The sequence below is a fragment of the Micropterus dolomieu genome, linkage group LG21, assembly GCF_021292245.1.
Source record: "Micropterus dolomieu isolate WLL.071019.BEF.003 ecotype Adirondacks linkage group LG21, ASM2129224v1, whole genome shotgun sequence".
Taxonomy (NCBI): Eukaryota; Metazoa; Chordata; class Actinopteri; order Centrarchiformes; family Centrarchidae; genus Micropterus; species Micropterus dolomieu.
Window position 1 is genome coordinate 28,552,852 of NC_060170.1, and position 17,727 is coordinate 28,570,578.

Sequence of the window (17,727 nt, forward strand, 5' to 3'; positions counted from 1 at the left end):
AAAGCCATATGGATTATTCTGTGCAGGTTGTGACATCTCCTGACAGTGCATTATACAGTAGGGTGCTAAGCAATGCATGTCTACATCATGTTTCTGTGGAATAACTCACTCCTGGTAACCTTGCGCAAGACTTGCTGATTGTTCTGTATTTTACTTAAATTATTATTTTGTATGTCTTTGTCTTCCTTTCTATCTACACATTTCCTGACGAATGACACTAAACACAATGGGTGTCTCTCAAGGCAGATGTACTGTATGTGTGCTTCTTTTCTGTTAACATACTATGTCTAGACCTAAGCCCTTAGGATATGATCATGGCATCAGTACAACATTCCTTGGACGGATCCATACTGTCCTACACACATTCAAGCAGATGCTGAGACTGGGAGTAGGCTACCCAGTTCCACCTACTCAAAACACTTGCCAAGGATTTAAAATTAGACTGTGAAGAGATACACATTGTACTGTATGGTTTAGAGCTACAGCTAAGCTTAACACAGCCTTTCGATAACGCATTCATATTCAATATGAAGATAGGGAGCGAGAGCAAGGGGGTGCATTCCTGGAAAGCTGTCAAGGAAGTGTTTCAAGGGACTTTAAAATCATGTGTCAATAAGAGGCAAAGCTACTGATTGCCTATACCATGTGCCACCTAATTTCCTGACTGCAGGCTCCTTCTAAAGCATATAATATGGTCACAGCATTCCTTGGGGTTGAGTTTTGTTTTGTTTTGATTTGTGTTTTTTGGGGGGCGGCAGGGTTGAGCTGACCCTTTAAAATATTTTGAGAAATGCGCTGATTCACTGTCTTGCAGAGAGTCAGCTCTGATGATAAAGATATCCATAGACAGTGTTGCAAGTTGTGTGCGCAAGCTAATATGCTTGCTCATAAATTCAGCATGTGCTTGGCTGCTTTATTTAGAGCATTTCGTTATATACTGCCCACTTAACGGCGTCCCTATAGAAAAAGCTACATGCAGGGACTTAACGATGGCATGAGAATGCTTCTTAAACTTCCACGATGGTATGGTGCCAGCCATATGTTCGTAAATGTCTGTGTGCCTACATGCCAAATATGAAATCTTATGTACAAATACATGTGCAGGCTGTCTGTCTCAGAAAATTTGAGCTTAGTCAGCGTTAAATGCAGACTGCAAAACCACTATGAGGCTCCAGCTTGTATGTGGGTGCAGTTTGATAATTTCTGTCTTGTTTTGAAGTTGTTTTATTGTGTTTTTGTATAAGCTATATTGTCTGTTTTATTTAGTGCGCTATGGACCTTTTTGTGTGTAGTAGTATTACCATTATTAGTATATGAGAAGATCAATACCACTCTCATGTCTGTACCATAAATATGCAGTTAGAGCTAGCAGCCGGTTAAGCCAGAAAGACTGGATGCAGGGGAAACAGTTAGCCTTGGTTGTCCAGAGGTATCAAAGTCCTTCTACCAGTACCTCTAAATCTTTTTCTCCCAGCTGGGACCAATTGCAAGGCAATCAGCAGATAGTCCAGGAGGTCACAGCGCCTGGCTAAGAAATAGTCTGAGACATAATCCCAGATTCAGATCTTGTACAGATTTAACAACAAGATAACCTTTGTTCAAGTTAGATCAGCTCAGTGTTAATGTGATATCTGCATTATTAGGACAAATGATTCCTCTTTAATTTATTTTTATTTCAAAAAAAGTTGATGAAGTCAAATCATCTTCAACACCACCTCCTTTTATTGTTACTGCTATTAAGCACAAATGCAGATATCAGAGATGCAAACAAAGGAGTGAATATAAATATCAGTTGCTATTTAACACTTACAAGCAGAGTAAACGGCATATAGTATATACACCAACTTTACATTTGTTAACTTGACATTTCTGTATTGGATGCCTATTACTTTACTTCCAAAGGAACAATTCTGCCTCATCACAGAAGGGAAGAGAATGACTTTCAACGAAATACCCAGAGGCCAGATGTTATTTGATGAGGGAGGTTAAGATGCATTGACGGTGGAAGCCACAGCTCAGTGGTTGGTAAATCAACTACGCAGGTGTCCATGAGCCATAGGAGTCAGAAACAGCCATACAAGTGACTCATTCCCCTCCAACACAGGAAGATCCACTGTTATCAGCTTGATGTAAATCACTGAGTTAAAACTCAACTAAAGTGTTATGTGTGTGTTTATTTATATCATCTGATATTTATGTTCTGCATATTTAAATATCAGGACATGAAATACTTAATGTTACCAACTCAAAAGTGAGGGGGCTCCATTTTTATACTCCTTCACACAAGTCTGTGTGACTTAATTAGTTTTGACACACCCAACATGCCTACAAAATAACTATCATGGCCGACAGAACAGTTATGCTGCTTTGCCTCACACATAAGCACAAATAAACTATGTGCAACACAACCAAACTGCCCTGTGGTGTACAAGCAGGCACAGAGCCACAGCTGTGTCCTACACAATCATGTTGACTAGAGGCCTCAAAGACAACATGTCTATGTCAAAAAAATGACAAAGCAGTGTCATCTATGGCTCCATGTTGGAGTGAGGAGATGGGAGAATCATGAGTGACTTAAAGCTGGATGGAAGAGAGAGGAAAAGAGAGAGAAAAGGTCAGTAAGGGACATAACAACCACTGGCCTTGTCATAAGAGTTAGACAACAAAGATCACAGTACATGTAGGTTAGCTGAATTTGGCTCACTGCTTACAGATACAACTATCCTGAAGTTTTTGCTCAAGGAAAGCTCATGTTTTCAGAGAGGCTTAGATGAGAAGATGAATGAAGAGAGAAAGGGGCCAGAGAGGATCTTGGGCCCAGAGGAGGAATGCATAGAAAGGATGAGTCCTTTCTAAGAAGATGGGGGACTGCCAGAGCTGGGCGCAAAAAGAAGATCCTGTTTGCTGTCCCTTGATACAGTATACACACTAAATAGTCTTTGCAGCAGATTTCAGAGACAGACCCTTGTCTTTGTTCAGCTAATAGGCAGACCACTCTAAATGGGCTGTTTTTCAACCCTCTGACACAAAGACACTTTTTCATGACTCCTCAGTGCCATCGTTTTCCTGCTCCTCTTCTTCAGATATCTGGAACAGAGCGCTCTCTGTGTCTTGATGTGTCGCTCCCACAGCACAGGAGCTCTGAGCAAACTCTCTCACACTGCTCCCCATTGCCAGGCTCACATCCCTAGTAAAACTACACTGCACAACAGACACAAGCCAGGAGTGAGTAACTACAGGCTCCCTCACAGGGTCCCATAGAGTGAATATGTGAGCCATTAAATGACCAAAATGGTCAGTCATAATACCCAATGGCTGAAATCAACATTTTATTGCAGCACATAAAGGTTTTGCTCATAAAGATGGAATCAATAGTAGAGAAAAAAATCCCTATGACAGCCTTATAGGATTTGCTTATACAGAATGGTTCCATGACTTCACTTCAGTCATCACTGTACAATCATGATATACATTTTAATGAGGTATGTTGCCCTTTTTCAAAATGGTCTTTACTTGCTGTCAGCTGCACTGTATACCCAGGAGTTGTTGTTACTTGACTGCTCTGAACCCTCAGGCTGTTTGGCACCTACAGGAAGTGAACTGAGTTCATTATCTAATAGCAATTTCCACTGGTGGTTTTCAGCCAGTATTCCTGCATGCAGACAGTAAACAGACAACCTTTCAACAAATACAGGCACAGAAAAAGACAAATTACCTACATCTATATGTTTGTATCTCCATTTCATGGTCCACTCCACAGAGTCATGAGATATGCTCTACATGCAATAAACCGTGTAAATATTTAGCATGGGTAAATTACATAAAACTCTGAATTGAATTGTGAAGTGAATTTACAAGAGATTTCCTTGACAGCAGTTTCTTCCTCAAATATTCCACTTAAGTTTACTAAGCATTGATTAACAAATCATTTAATCCATATGTAAGTCTTGGGGTTTTTTTGTCCTTAAAAGATTGAGATATTTTCCTATATCTGATAGCATCACAACAGGGTTGACGCAGTTTCTTTTAAATTATTTTCAAATTAAGTAAAATTTGTTTGTAAAAAAAAAAAAGAAAAAAGAAAAGGGAATTAAGATCTCTCTCTATGGCAAAGAACACATAAATAATCAAGTTTGCTGGTAAATGACAGCAAAGATTTATTTTCAGTGTTGCTTTTTACACTTTTTTTTATGAATTCTTTAACCATCAGCGTGCTGTTTTCATGAGTTTGGCATCACATGTCACACAGACTGTCTGCAGGCTTTGATGGATCAATCTCTCTCCCAGCAGCCATCCCCAGGGCTTTCATCTGCTTATCTCTGACCACTGTCTGTCTGACTGACCGCCTCACTGCTCATTCACACTCTAAGGCTTCCTCACAGCCCTGCAGCTCTCACTCCAAAAAAAAAACTCCACACATACCAAACTCAATGACCACATCCGCCATTAGCGGAGGCAGAACAAACATCTCCCCCACCTTATCGTCATACTCTTTTCGTGTGCAACGTTTATGATATGTAGACTTATACGTAAGCAAGACCCCGTTAATCTACTACTCACTACAGTTGTTGGGCCTCCCTCGAGCCCATTCATGTCCTGAACTAGAGTCATACATGTATAAGCAATTTGTCATCCTTGTGCAGAAATTGGGTAAATTCCAGGCCTGCAGGGCACGTCGGCACACATCCATTATTTGTGGCATCTTTATGACTTTAATCTGTGCTTATCAAGTTGTAAGCATGTTTGTTTCATCTCTAATGTGTTTCTTTGAATTTATTCACAACTTAATCTTGTTCCCGGTCTTTCTATGATCCACTTACAGTTCGCAACATACTACAAGCCCCTGACCTCTCTGTTACTCTCACACACTCATACTTGCACTCAATCTGTCTCTCCTTTATTGGAAGTTCTCATATGGGCTTATTTACATATCCTACAGAGGCATATTCTAAATGTGACTGCTGCTGGAGGCTTTCCCGCCCTCTCCAGAGGGTCTTTTCAGCCCCGGGACTGCTGTAGTGATGGGATTAAGGGAGGCCTGGAGCGTGTCCACGTCTGGAGCCGAGCAGGACCGTGCTCCTACGACCCACCAACCTCAATGCTTTTGTCTTGCTTCCCAGCGACCCACTCCAGGTGCCAGGCAATAGAGAAGATGCTCCAAACTTTCCCAGGAATGAGGCAGACTGACTAAAATAGTTAATTTAGCACTGCAACATTCGCAGCTCCCCCACCTCCTTTGCTTCTACCACCACCACCACCAATCGCTTCAACCACCATTACACAGAATGTGAAAAGGACACTATCATCAAAATAGAGGCAGAAGGGATGTCTTTCTCTTTCGTCTCTTTCTCCCTCACTCACTCTTTTAAATCTAAATTTCCCTTTTTTTGGTAGGGTAAGGGGGCCAGTGGGGGCCAGTGGGAGGACAGTTGTTTTGTCTTGCTCCATTGGCTGATTTACATCTCCACAGCTTCTCTATCAAAGTGGCCATTGTCAGTTCTGACCTATGAAAATTACAGAGGACACTGGAGGCTTTTCTCCTTTGACAGGCTAGCTAGCACACAGACAAACGTGCGCACACACACACACACACACACACACATATGAACGGACAAACACATAAAAAAAACACAAACAGTATAAACACACACCCACAAGATACACCCTCTGCCATTCTATTTATTCAGATTTTACACAGATGCTCAGCCAATAGCCCTTTTCTCCGCTGTACCCCTCTTTCAAAACATCCACAGACCACTGCAGAAAGGACGGATGGAAGGAGATGATGGAGGGAGGGGACAGAAGGAGGGAGGGGTGGTTCATCCAGGAATAAGGCAGAGGCATCCATTTGCACACCAATTGTTTTTCCTTCTCTCTGAGCCAGGGAGAAGAGAAAGACCACCTCTCTCCCTCTGAGACCACCGACCCTCCAGCTCCCCCATCTCCTCCCCCTTCTCCTCCTCCTCCCGCCTCCTTCCCACCCTCCTCTGTGAAAGCAGCGTGAATGGAGAGCCACATTCAGTGGGGATGAATGGGATGGGGTGGAAATGGGTAGGGGGCAATTCTGACCACCATAGCCCTCCAATGCCAGAGCCACATGTGCAGCATATTAACATATGAAGCGTTGTCACTGCTGTGTCCACCCTCCCAACTGACCTCATTCACATTCACTCACTTACACACACAAACACGCAAGCGCACACACATACACATTCACAAACACATGGAGCCTTTGGGTTAGGTGCGATGCTGTTTTATCACCAGAAATCTCTGAGCAGCTTAGAGGGATTGTACACCAACAGCGGGGTGAACTTAGGGGCAACAAGGACACAAGAGTGGCAGAGGGTGAGTGGAGCCAGGGGCAGGCAAGTGGGATTCATGCCAAAAACGTAGATTAAAAAAAAACTGAGTGAGACCCACAATAGTAATAAAAGACAAAGCTTCCACCACCGGAATTAAAAGAGGAACCACGCAACAATCTGCAAATCTGAATACCATTGAACTGTAGTTAAGCAAATTGGAAAAACAAGTGCAAAAAATGTGAGAAGAGGGCCAAAGAAAACGTACCTTGGGCCCTCACTGCACAGGGACCTTTTTTAGACTGCCTTTCCTGTTAGACTTTCCTTCATCGAGACAGTGCGTCACACGAAGGGAGTCTGCAAGCCCAACAGATGTTAACCCTTTGCAAGCTAAACAGCTGCCTTTCCTGAGGAGAACTCCACAGGGCCTGTTCACACACTGGTCCGGTATGTTTGGACTGAGCCTCTACTACTCCACGGTACTCCCCTCAGGCTCTAATCTGTTTTACAGCACAAAGGATTTAATGATCATATTACAGCTTCTACATCTCAGGAGTGCTTGTCTACTATTAAAAAAAAAAAAAACAGGGTTGGTTTGTGGCCAACTGGCACATGTTGAGTCGTCACAGCTTTAAACAGTTGCATGGTAATATCATAAAATGAAAAAAGCAGCTCCCCTCACCTGCTTACTGCCTGCACAGTGTCTATGTGTGTGTGGGTCTGTATGTGTGTGCTGGTAGGGGGCTAGTTATTAATCACTGCCTGAGAGCTGACATCAGGCAGCCAGTAAACGTTAATTAGGACCACCCAATGGCCGGGCCAGTGTCATTAGCTAATTGAGTTTGTTTATGTGTTTGTGTTTGTGGGGACAGAAGAAAAAAGAAAAAAGAGAGAGTGTGTGGAGAGAGGGAAGGAGAGGGGGAGGAAAGAGGGAGTGAGAGATGTGGGATTGTCTCATCCAGTACCCTGTTGTGGTGACATGTCCTTCAGCTCAATCCATAGGGAGAAAGCGAGGGAGAGAGGGATGGAGCAATGGAGAGGAAGAGAGGATAGAAATACAGCCCCCTCCTCACCACTCTGTCTCAGGAGCCTGAGGCCTCAGCCACAGCCAGAAACTTTCTCCACAGTCAAGCTATGGAAAGAAAGATATTTAAAAAAGGCACGACAACATGCTAATAATTTTTTCTGATACATTGTGTTCTATCCCTCCACAACTGCTGATTTCCACAAACATGTAGCTCATGCACACACACACACACACACACATTAACATGCACATATCTGAGCTCACGCTCCCTTCAGTCTTTCCCTGGTGTGTGTTTCACACGCCACCTCTGCTGCCTCCCTGGAGTGTTTAGAGTGATGCTGTGTGTAGAGAGCAGCCATGCCTTAGCACTGCATGGTCTCAGATGGCCTGGTGTGGCTGGCTGTGGTTATGCCTGTTGAGTCCGCCTGACCACCACATGATGAATCACATCCTCGCTCCGTCAAAAAACAACACACACACAGGCCGAACCCACCAGTTCTCAGCGCAGCTCAGAGCAGTCCTGGCCAGAGAAACAACTGTCCTCTTCCCATGTTGTGCATGGAGATTAATTTTAACAAGCCAACGGAGCTCTCAACTACAGTACAGAGAGCAGGAAAAGCAGAAAATCCACCAAGGAGCAAAGGGGAGGAGGGAGAAAGCTGAGCCGCAGCCCTCTGCTGTCAGGGTCTCTCTTCTTCTCTCTCTGTGATTTGTGCCCTTGGCCAGGTCCAATTCATGTCCCACAGATAGCTCAGCTCATGCCCCAGTAGGCTTGTTAGAGCAGCTGAATGAACGCCTACATGTAAGGAATTGCCCCAAAAGCTAGGACAAAAACAACAACAAGAAAGCAAATCCAGGCGGACAGACGACAAAGTGAGACATTGCCCAGTTTGTTTTGTAACTTTTTGCTGCTGCTTTTTATAGACAGCACAGCGGTCATTGGGATCATTGTTGTCTGCTGGTAAAACACTTCCAATTTCAATTACATTTAGTGATATAAAAGAACAGTGATAGTATAAAAGAAACTCAATTTGAGGAAAGCATAAAATGGACTCATCTCATTTTTCCTCTCTGCTTTGGGGGGCATAGCCTTTCTATGTTTGCTAATATCAAACAGACAACAACAAAACTCACTGAAAGTAACACAACTGCAAAATGACTTTGTTTATATATAATCCATTTGTACTACATGTCCATGTGTTTTACAGCAAATCTTAAGTGAAAAATCTGTGCCAAATATTGTTGAAAGTAAACCTATGCAACCGTGCAGATGGACATCTCCATAATGTGACCCCTTCCAAAACTCCACACATGGAATTAAATCATCAGCACAAGCTGTTTTTAGAAATCAGTGTCACTCAATACAGCTATTAGGTGCAGAGACTAATTTCACGTTCAGTCTTAGGATATCAAGAATTTTATTTTGAGAAGTAAGTTGTATTCATTAACAACTCATGGTTTGCAAGCTGGAAACTGTAATTTCAGGAAAATCACAGAGCTCCTTTTCCCCACATTAATCATTCTCTAGAATGACACACATAGGTAATATGACATTACAGCACCTTAACCAGTAAAACTTTTCCAGTTAGGACACATTCAATGCAGACACCCGTGCATGTGTGTAAATTGTGTTTTGGTTGTGTGTTTGTGCAGCTGTCTGTGTCCCACTTCAGATTGTCTGACAGAAAGCTGCCTCTAACTGTGCTCACCACACTATTTGGTGTATTGTCTAACTGCTAATAGACCACCGGGGATTGTGTTTAGCCAATCACCTGCAAGCTTACACTCCTGAGTGAGAACAGCACTCTTCCAGTGAATAGGGTAAATAGTAGGAGGGGGGGGGGGGACAATTAAAAAAGCAGAAAATCGCCCATCATAGAGGAAGTTTCCTGTTACCATGGCACCTTGGTATGGTTAAAGAGCATAGAGCTCTGAGCTAACCTGCCTCCACCCCCCCCCCCCCCCCCCCCCCCCCCCCCCCCCCCCAACACCCAAGCACACCTTTTACATGCCCCGGAGGAGAGTTGGAGTGCTCGGCGAAGCACATCCATGAGAGATGCTCCTGAGCTAGGCAGGGGTGCAGAGACACCTCCAGCTGGATGCTGGAATCCAGGGAAGAAGCTCTAAAATTAGCCCCAGCATGGGGTACTGGAACAGGGGAGTGGGGGTGGGGTTGAGGGAGGGAGCGTGGAAGAAGAGTAGAAAGAATGAGGGTGGGAGACTTGTGGAGGAGAAGGAATGCTTGGAGGCAGAGGGGGGCGGAGAGGGTGGTGACAGCACACATCTACTGAGACGCCTCTCTGCACATTCACTAGGCTGTGGCAAATTAAATGTCTGAACTAGCACTTCATAAATATACAGGCATACACACACCTCTCCACACACAATTACGCATGTTCATAACACTGGCTCTCACACATCCACACATTCTCTCCAACTCGCAAGTGCTACACACATAAAGTATGCACACACAAGCAAAGCACACAAATACCGCATCATTAAATGATTTGGTCATTGTGAGATTTGGTGGCTATGCTGGGGCTTAAGCTCCATGAATGGTGCGGTGTGAATGGGCATCTGTGTCCCCATGTCCCACTTAGTCCCCTGCAGAGGAGCCAAACCTGCTGCTCAGTGTGGGAGAGCAGAGGGCAGATGGGTAGAGTCCGATTATGGAGTTGTCTGACCTCTCTCACAGGCAGCCCACTGTGCTCCATGCCCAGGGCCAGCACAGAAAGAGTGTTTGTTGTTGGTTTAAGGAGCTAAACGGCTTAACGGTTAGCAGACGTGCTTCTAGAGGGTCAAGCACATAGTTTTGACTTGCTGCCAGACTCCGAGAACCATGGCAATTCAAGGGCACTTCACAGGGCTAAAAGGGTAAAGAAGAAATGAAAAGAATCCTGAGAAGGAGAGGTGGAAGGAAGAAGGACTTAACTATAATTAAGAGGTACAAATATGCATACATTGGATGCTGTGCTTCAGCGAGGGAGAGGAAATACTTTTTATCTTCAATTATTAAACTTACTTATTCACTATCTCGCTGCTAATTTGGACCAAGTGTATAGTAGCCCAACCTTTTATCATTTGTGTGTTACTACTCTAAACTCGTCTGTGAAGATATACAGTCTTTTTTGTTATTCAGTACCCACTTTTTGCTGGGCCTTGGCACCTCTCTAGCCCACCTGTCACTCAGTCCACTGACTTCCTGTTGGAGTTCTCCGCTTCCTGTCTGGGTGTGCACGCTGCTCATCAGAGACAACCTCTGAAGTTGACAGAAAGCAGCAAATACACATCAACATTTCCTTCAATCACACGTGTGCTGCATGTAGCTATGAGTGTTTATTAATGTACATGGGTAGTACATGCCCGAAGCACATGAAGCTGACGGCTTCTGTTATTGCTGTGGATTTTGCTACAATTAAGTCTATGTACAAATCACAGCTAACATAAGTACACAAACTAAAAGGTAAACTGCACTCAGATTAAGTACTGCTAACAGACTGTGTCAACTCTGAGCACAGCCTCAGATGAAAAGAACTACAGTAATCCGCTCTAGCCTGTCGATTTCCCTAATCTCCTCCTTTTGTTGCTGCTGGAGCCCAGAGGAGGGTGTGACAGGGTCAGGGGTGAAAGTTAAGAGCCTAGATGGATGAAGGAGGAGGGGACCGATGAGTTTTCATGCCCTGAGAAGAGTGCGCTTTTGGCTAAAACCACTACTTCCCCTGAAGCCCTCCTTCCCCCCACCAGTCAAGAGATAAGAGCAAAGGAGGAGGGCCCTTTTGGAAACACAAACAGGTTTCTGACTCACAAGGGTTGAGGGTCAATGTGAGAACTTCCAGCAGTGAACACCTACTGTACATCTCATCATACATAGTCTCATATACATGCACATACATGTCCTCTTACTAAAGTGGGTTTTTGTTATTTCTTGTCTTTTGTTAAAGTTTTGGTCTACAGAGAGCACAACATCTAGGAATTTCTTCACAGAGGAATTCCTCTTGTCAGATGTTTTACTTTTCTATTATTTTGTAAAACTAGTTTCAAACTTGTTTTGACAGCACAGTCGCAAGGCAAAGTCTATCCACTGAATGTAGACTAACAGGATAAGTTTAGAGAATGACGTCTTGGCTTACACGCCCGCAAGAATGCCCACACTGTTCTTGTCCTGCGCCATTTTGACAAAGGTGTGAAGGCCCCTCCCTCCAGCCAAATACCTACAGGATTATTATAGCACAGCCTGAAACATGCCTGGCCAAAAGACCTACCCACAATCTGGGTAAAAACAACATCTGAGCCAGGGCACTGGAGAAATCCCCAGCCTTTATGTGAGAGGTGAGTGAAGGAGATGAGGTTGCACTAGCATGTCTTCTCCTTTATGACCCTGGGGGTGATAGGTTGAGAACAGTGGCTCACATTGTTTGCCTGTATGATACCCCCAGCCCCAGCCCCATCCCCCCGCCCCCAATCCTCCACCCTGCCTCCTCTTCACCCTGTACCCCACCCAGCTGAAGATCGAGTTAACTCTTGCCTGCGGTCACTCAACCTCGCAGGAACTCTATCCTGCACCACTCTGAATGTCTCTTCTGGGCCAGCCAGCAAGCAGTTAAAGCTTCAGTCCCTTTTCTCATATGATTCATTACCACCAGAGCCTGGCTGAGGAGAATAAAGACCATAAGTGAGAGCTGCTGCACCACTGCAGGCAGATATCAATCAGCCATTGTGCTGATATTGTGCACTTTGAGCCTTGGTGCACCTTTGTCAGTTAGTGTGTAAATGTATTCCTTGGGCCTAATTATCTGTGTGTGTGTGTGTGTGTGTGTGTGTGTGTGTGTGTGTGTGTGTGTGTGCGTGTGTGTGTGCGTGTGTGTGTGTGTGTGTGTGTGTAATATGTCAGCAGTGGTGGAATGTAACAAGTAATAAAGTACATTTATTCAAGAACAATTTGTGGTACTTGAGTCTATTCTTTTTCTGCCAGATTCTACTTCTACCTCACTACAAATTAAGATTTTTGCACACAAACCATAGGAGGAGCTTATACAATATGATGCTAGGTTATAAACTACCAAACAGTACAAGTACAGCTTCAGTGATTACTCAATTAATAGATAGACAGATAATTAATTGTCAATTAATTAGATATCCATTTAAGTCATTTTTTAATGCAATGACACCAAACATTTCATGTTTCTTAAATGTGAAGGTTTCATACTTGTTCTTTTAATTTTTTTAATTTATTTTTTTAAATTTTGAGGTTTGGACAACTGGTTGGGCACAACAAAGCACTGTGAAAGTCTCACCTTGGTTCTGGGTAATTAGGCATGTCTCACTATTTCAGAATTTTTACAAACCAAACAATCAATCTATTAACTGAAAAATAACCAGCAGATTAATCAATTATAAAAAACTATTATTAGTTGAGGTCCTGTACAAAATAGTTCATAATGAGCTCCACCTCAACCAACTACATCAAATCCTGCTTTTACATTAATGTGTAATAATAATCTAATAACATAATAATAGAATAATAGTGGCCATTTTCTGCATTTTCTTCTTTTATTTGTAATAGTTAAAGTAAATTTTCCTAATTATACTTACATACATTTACTTAAGTAACATTTTCAACTTTTATTATTACATTATTAGAGTATTATTACAACTTGATATTATTACTTTAACTCAAGTAAAGGATCTGAATACTTTCTTCACCACTGTATTTAAGTGTGTGCTATATGTATACAGAGGGAAGAGGTTCCTTTGTCTTGTTCCCAATGCTAAGGGGCAGAGCAGGGGAGCAGAGCTGGGCCAGCAACTCATAAATCACAGGAGAGGATAGAGAGTAACAGCTCAAATTAAGATAAACCCCCCTTAATTATCAGCTAAACAGCCTGGTGTCCCCTCTCTCCCTGGGCTATCTGTCACCCAGCAAGCAGGCCCAGGCACAAGGGGACAGCCTTTACTGCTCCTCACACACAGAGTAGAGCTGTGGACACACACACACACACACACACACACGCGCGTATACACACACAACACAGACTATCTCTCTTTTTCTATCACACACAATCTTTCTCTTTTTCACATACACGTAAAATAAGCAAGGTCTTGATTACACTAGTGCATCTAAGTTCACACATATCACCATCCAACATGTGGCTGTCAATCAAATTAACTTGTAACGTATCACCTCTTTGCATCTGTTAACCCCCCCAACACACACACACAATCTCCTCCCCATTTATCTCTTTGCTTATTCACTGCGCCAATTATCATTACCCTAATGACTTCTCAATGGCCCTCTTCAAAGGCTATCTCTACCATGTCCTCCTCCTCTCTCTCAATTTGCGGCCCAATGAGATGTCCTGGCATTCTTGTATGTTTGCAGTGACACACACACACACACACAAGCAGCTCCTCTTGCTTTGAGATGTGAGGCTGTAGGTGGGGAAGGAAAAGACAGAGCGAGAGAGAGAAAGACAAGGGGAGAGAGAGAGGGCGGAGAAAAAAGGAGAGACCAAAGAACTCTATTTTGGCATTGGTGGTGTTTGAGTGTTCTTTTTTTCACCAACTCTTCTTCTTTTTTTCCCCTTCAGTTCTCTTGGAGGCACTGTATTGATTTTATATTAGGCCTGAGCTACCATCTGGCTGCTTTTCATTCCTCTGTTTTTATAAAGCAAGGAGAACAGAGAGACACAGGGAGAGAGATCGAAAGAGAGGGGGCACAAAATTCATTATGCGTTAAATAAAGACAGTGAGGGAAAGGGGAGCATACAGAGTAGTGTGTGAGACACAGATAGAGTGTGTCTGTGCTTCAGCACATATGTTCACGTTTGTGAGCATTGTTGTGTTATATTCATGCACGTGGGGAAAGAAGAAATGGTGGGCAAACAGACAGCCAAGCTAGCCAATGAAGTACAAAGAGTTTGATTTGACAGTGGGGGGGATCTCTTCATCATTTTCCTTTTAGTTTGCCCCCATCTACAGAAAGAGAAAAAAAACTGATAGTCCCCAAGAGAAAAACAGAAGCCCCTGAGAGCCACAAATCTCCATCTCCCTCCATCTTTCCTTCTCTTTTCCCTCCCCATACCTTAGGAGCTAGGTAAGCAAGCACATCACCTTGTCTCATTCCCTCCTATCATCCATTGATTTGTTTCATCAATGTGTGATTGTCTGATGACAAATATTTAACATCCTGCCACAGTATTGATCTGAACAGTCTGAGTGAAAAGGGAATTGAGGATGTGTTTTTCTCTCACAAGGCCAGGCAAAAATTTGCGCTTTGTCTGTGGTACAGTCTGCAAAATGCAGGTACTGTTTCCACATCTTCCCTGTTAAGCATTGTCAATATGAGCTGCAAAGTTAATCTAAAGCTGTGAACTGAAAAAATTATTGAGTTCTTGATTTGGGTTGTAAATGCACTTGTGGAGTACAAATTAAAAGACTTTTGAAATGAAACACAACAGGTAAGTATTAATAGCTGATTAGCTGATTGTCTAATCACCTCTAGATAAAATAGTTGATGGTGTCTCTATATAGTGACTGCTTCCAGTGAGATAGAAACTGATGACCAAGACTTCATTAGAGACACAAAAGCAAAACATGCTGAATTTTGTTTAATTGTGTTGAATTTTATATGTCTGCCAACAGGCAGACGCTGATGCTGATGCTGAGCAAACTGTCTGTGAGTACGGCTGTTGGGTACTCAGCCTGCGCTGAGATCCAGGACTGTTCTTTGATTAATGGTAGGGGACGCGCCCCACTAATTGTGGTTCCTGACATAGGCACACGTCCCCAGACAAAGCAGGACAGGGCTGGAGCAGGGTGCCATGCTCAATCACCTTCCAACCGAAAGCCTGAGTGCTGTTCAGGGGGGTTCGGAGGAAAGAGAGGTCACAGGATATCTGGTGGTGGTGACAGCAGAGGAGAGTTCAGAAGAGACTCGAGAATCTAACCTACTGTGGGAAGTATAGGGAATGTTTGGCTATGCTGCTGGGCCGGGGATTTACTAGACACAAACAGAGAAGACGGAGTAACAGATACTAGAGAGGTACACTGTCCTGACATGGAAGGGAGAGATTTACTAGGTCTTACTTTATCCTCACTGGATTATCCTCATTGGATTTTAATTTAAGTCTACTTCTGGTCTGTGTAACTACATGCACCTGTTGTACCAATATTGTATACAAGTGCATTGTTTATTTGCATACTGATGTGTTTTGGCATTATGCAAAAGTATCTATAAGGAATTTATCACAACACAAATGATGTTAATCCTCTCTGCTGCACCATATGCAGGTCCCAGGTCTATTACATTCTTTGGAGGCAGGGTTTTAATATATTTTAACTCTGTAATTTTACAGCATGGGTAAACATATTATACCACTGACCCATGGTGGAATAAATGGCCCCATAATTCAAATGCTTTGTGCTTCTCTTCCACCTGCCGGTATCCTTTGAGAGTGAGGACAGATGGAAGTCATGAATTGGCTGCAGCGAGGGAATGCAGACTCTCAGCTCTATCAAGAAATCCCTTTATAGGGGGAGGGAGGCAGACTGCTTTCATATTGTTTCTATCAGCAAAGAGGGTAGTCTTCAGAAAGACAAGTCCACACTTCTGCTGTGGTCTCTGTTAATATTACTTCATTAACTTTAAACTGGTCATAAGAGCCCAATGATTTTTAACACTTTAAATTGATATTCATATGTATGTGTTTATATGCATTTCTGTAGATGACTGCTTATGTGTGTGTACGCATGTATGACTATTTTTTAATTGTACCTTCACAGCCCTAAGTCCAAGTGATTCAGGCAGCGCCCCCCTTGGTCCTTCTTTGGCCTCCTAGGCCCCCCAGGCCCCCATGAGCTTCCCACAAAAAGTCCACAATGCTATTCAAACAATAGGCCAAGGGACAAAGAGCACATTTACACAAGTGGAGCTTTCTTTGAAAGCAAAAAGGCACTGTTTGGAAGATTTCCAAACCTCCAAACCTCCCCCCCCAAAAAAATCCAAAGCCCCCTTTGCCCCTCCACACCCCACCTCTCAATTCCCTAGCTTTTAAAAAAAAGTTCACCATTCCAGTGATGGAGACGTGGGAGCCAAATATACTACACCAAACCCAATCCCACCCGCCAATCCACAAGCACCCCCAATTTAGCCAAACCCCCTCTTAACAGGACAAAAGCCCTTTAGAGGCCGAGTGTATGTGAGGGCTCTGGTGGATACCATAGTGGCTTAAAGACCGTGGAGGCCTCTAAGAGACACTTCTTTTACTCCCAGTCTCCCTTCATTTCTCTTTCCTTCTCTCTCTCTCTCTCTCTCTCTCTCTCTCTCTCTCTCTCTCTTTCTCTCTCTCAGGCAGTGAAAGGTTCAACAAGGGGTAGAAAGAGTTTGGAGAGAGAGGGGAGGGGGCAGTAAAGTAGGAGGAGGGAGTGTAGAGGGTCCTCTTATGTCAACATTGTGGTATTTTCCCAAAGATGCATATCGCCTCTATACAAATAGGAGATGTATTTATAGGAGTACATAGAAAGCTGCATGAGAGGAGAGTGTTTGGCCGAGCTTTCTGGCCACGGCCCCCATGGCTCCATGGATGGTCTTCATGGCTAGTGAAATTGTTATTCTTTAGATGCGCGTTGGCTGGGAAACACACAAGTTCTCAGGCGACCACACAGTCCTATCCCTCCCGATATGGCTGCCACGCAGAGGAGCCCATTGAAGGAAAAGGTCCAGCACCATACATCTTGACCGGAGCCAATATCCCAAGGCCTCTTTGTCAATGTGTCCCACACGGCTGTGGCTAGGCATCAGGCATTTTCAGACTGTAATTCATTCTGGTGTTTTATGTCTAAGAAGCCAAAACTAGTCGCCAGAGCTTCAGGTACATAACAATAACCAAGTGTTTAACAGCTGTCTGTGCACATCAGAAACCTGTCAGCACAAGACCTTGTCCTGCCATAAAACAGGTCAGCCAAACCAGACAGGCAGGTGGTGTTTCACTACTGTCATAGTCCCCTGGCATACACTGTGGTGACTCTTTAACGAAATTTAGAACCTTGGCAGGAGTAAATACAAAGCACAAAGCTCAGCTCGAGATTTAGCCCACAATAGAGGAGCACTAGAACGATTTTTAACCTTAAACTGACACCTGACCCACCCCAGAAAAGGCATTCCCTTTGATTATATGCTAGTCATTGGTGTGCACTATTGTCAAATACCAGTCAAACCAGTGTCATTAATGAATGTGAACTTGTTGTCCCGTACAGTGTGTCCTCTGTGAACAACAGAAAGCTGACAGATCTAATTGCTGTATGTAATTGTGACCGCAAATACATTACATGTTTGCTGGGATTACATGCTTAAAATATTCTGTGAATATATCCACATGCAAAAAACAAAATTTGTACACACAA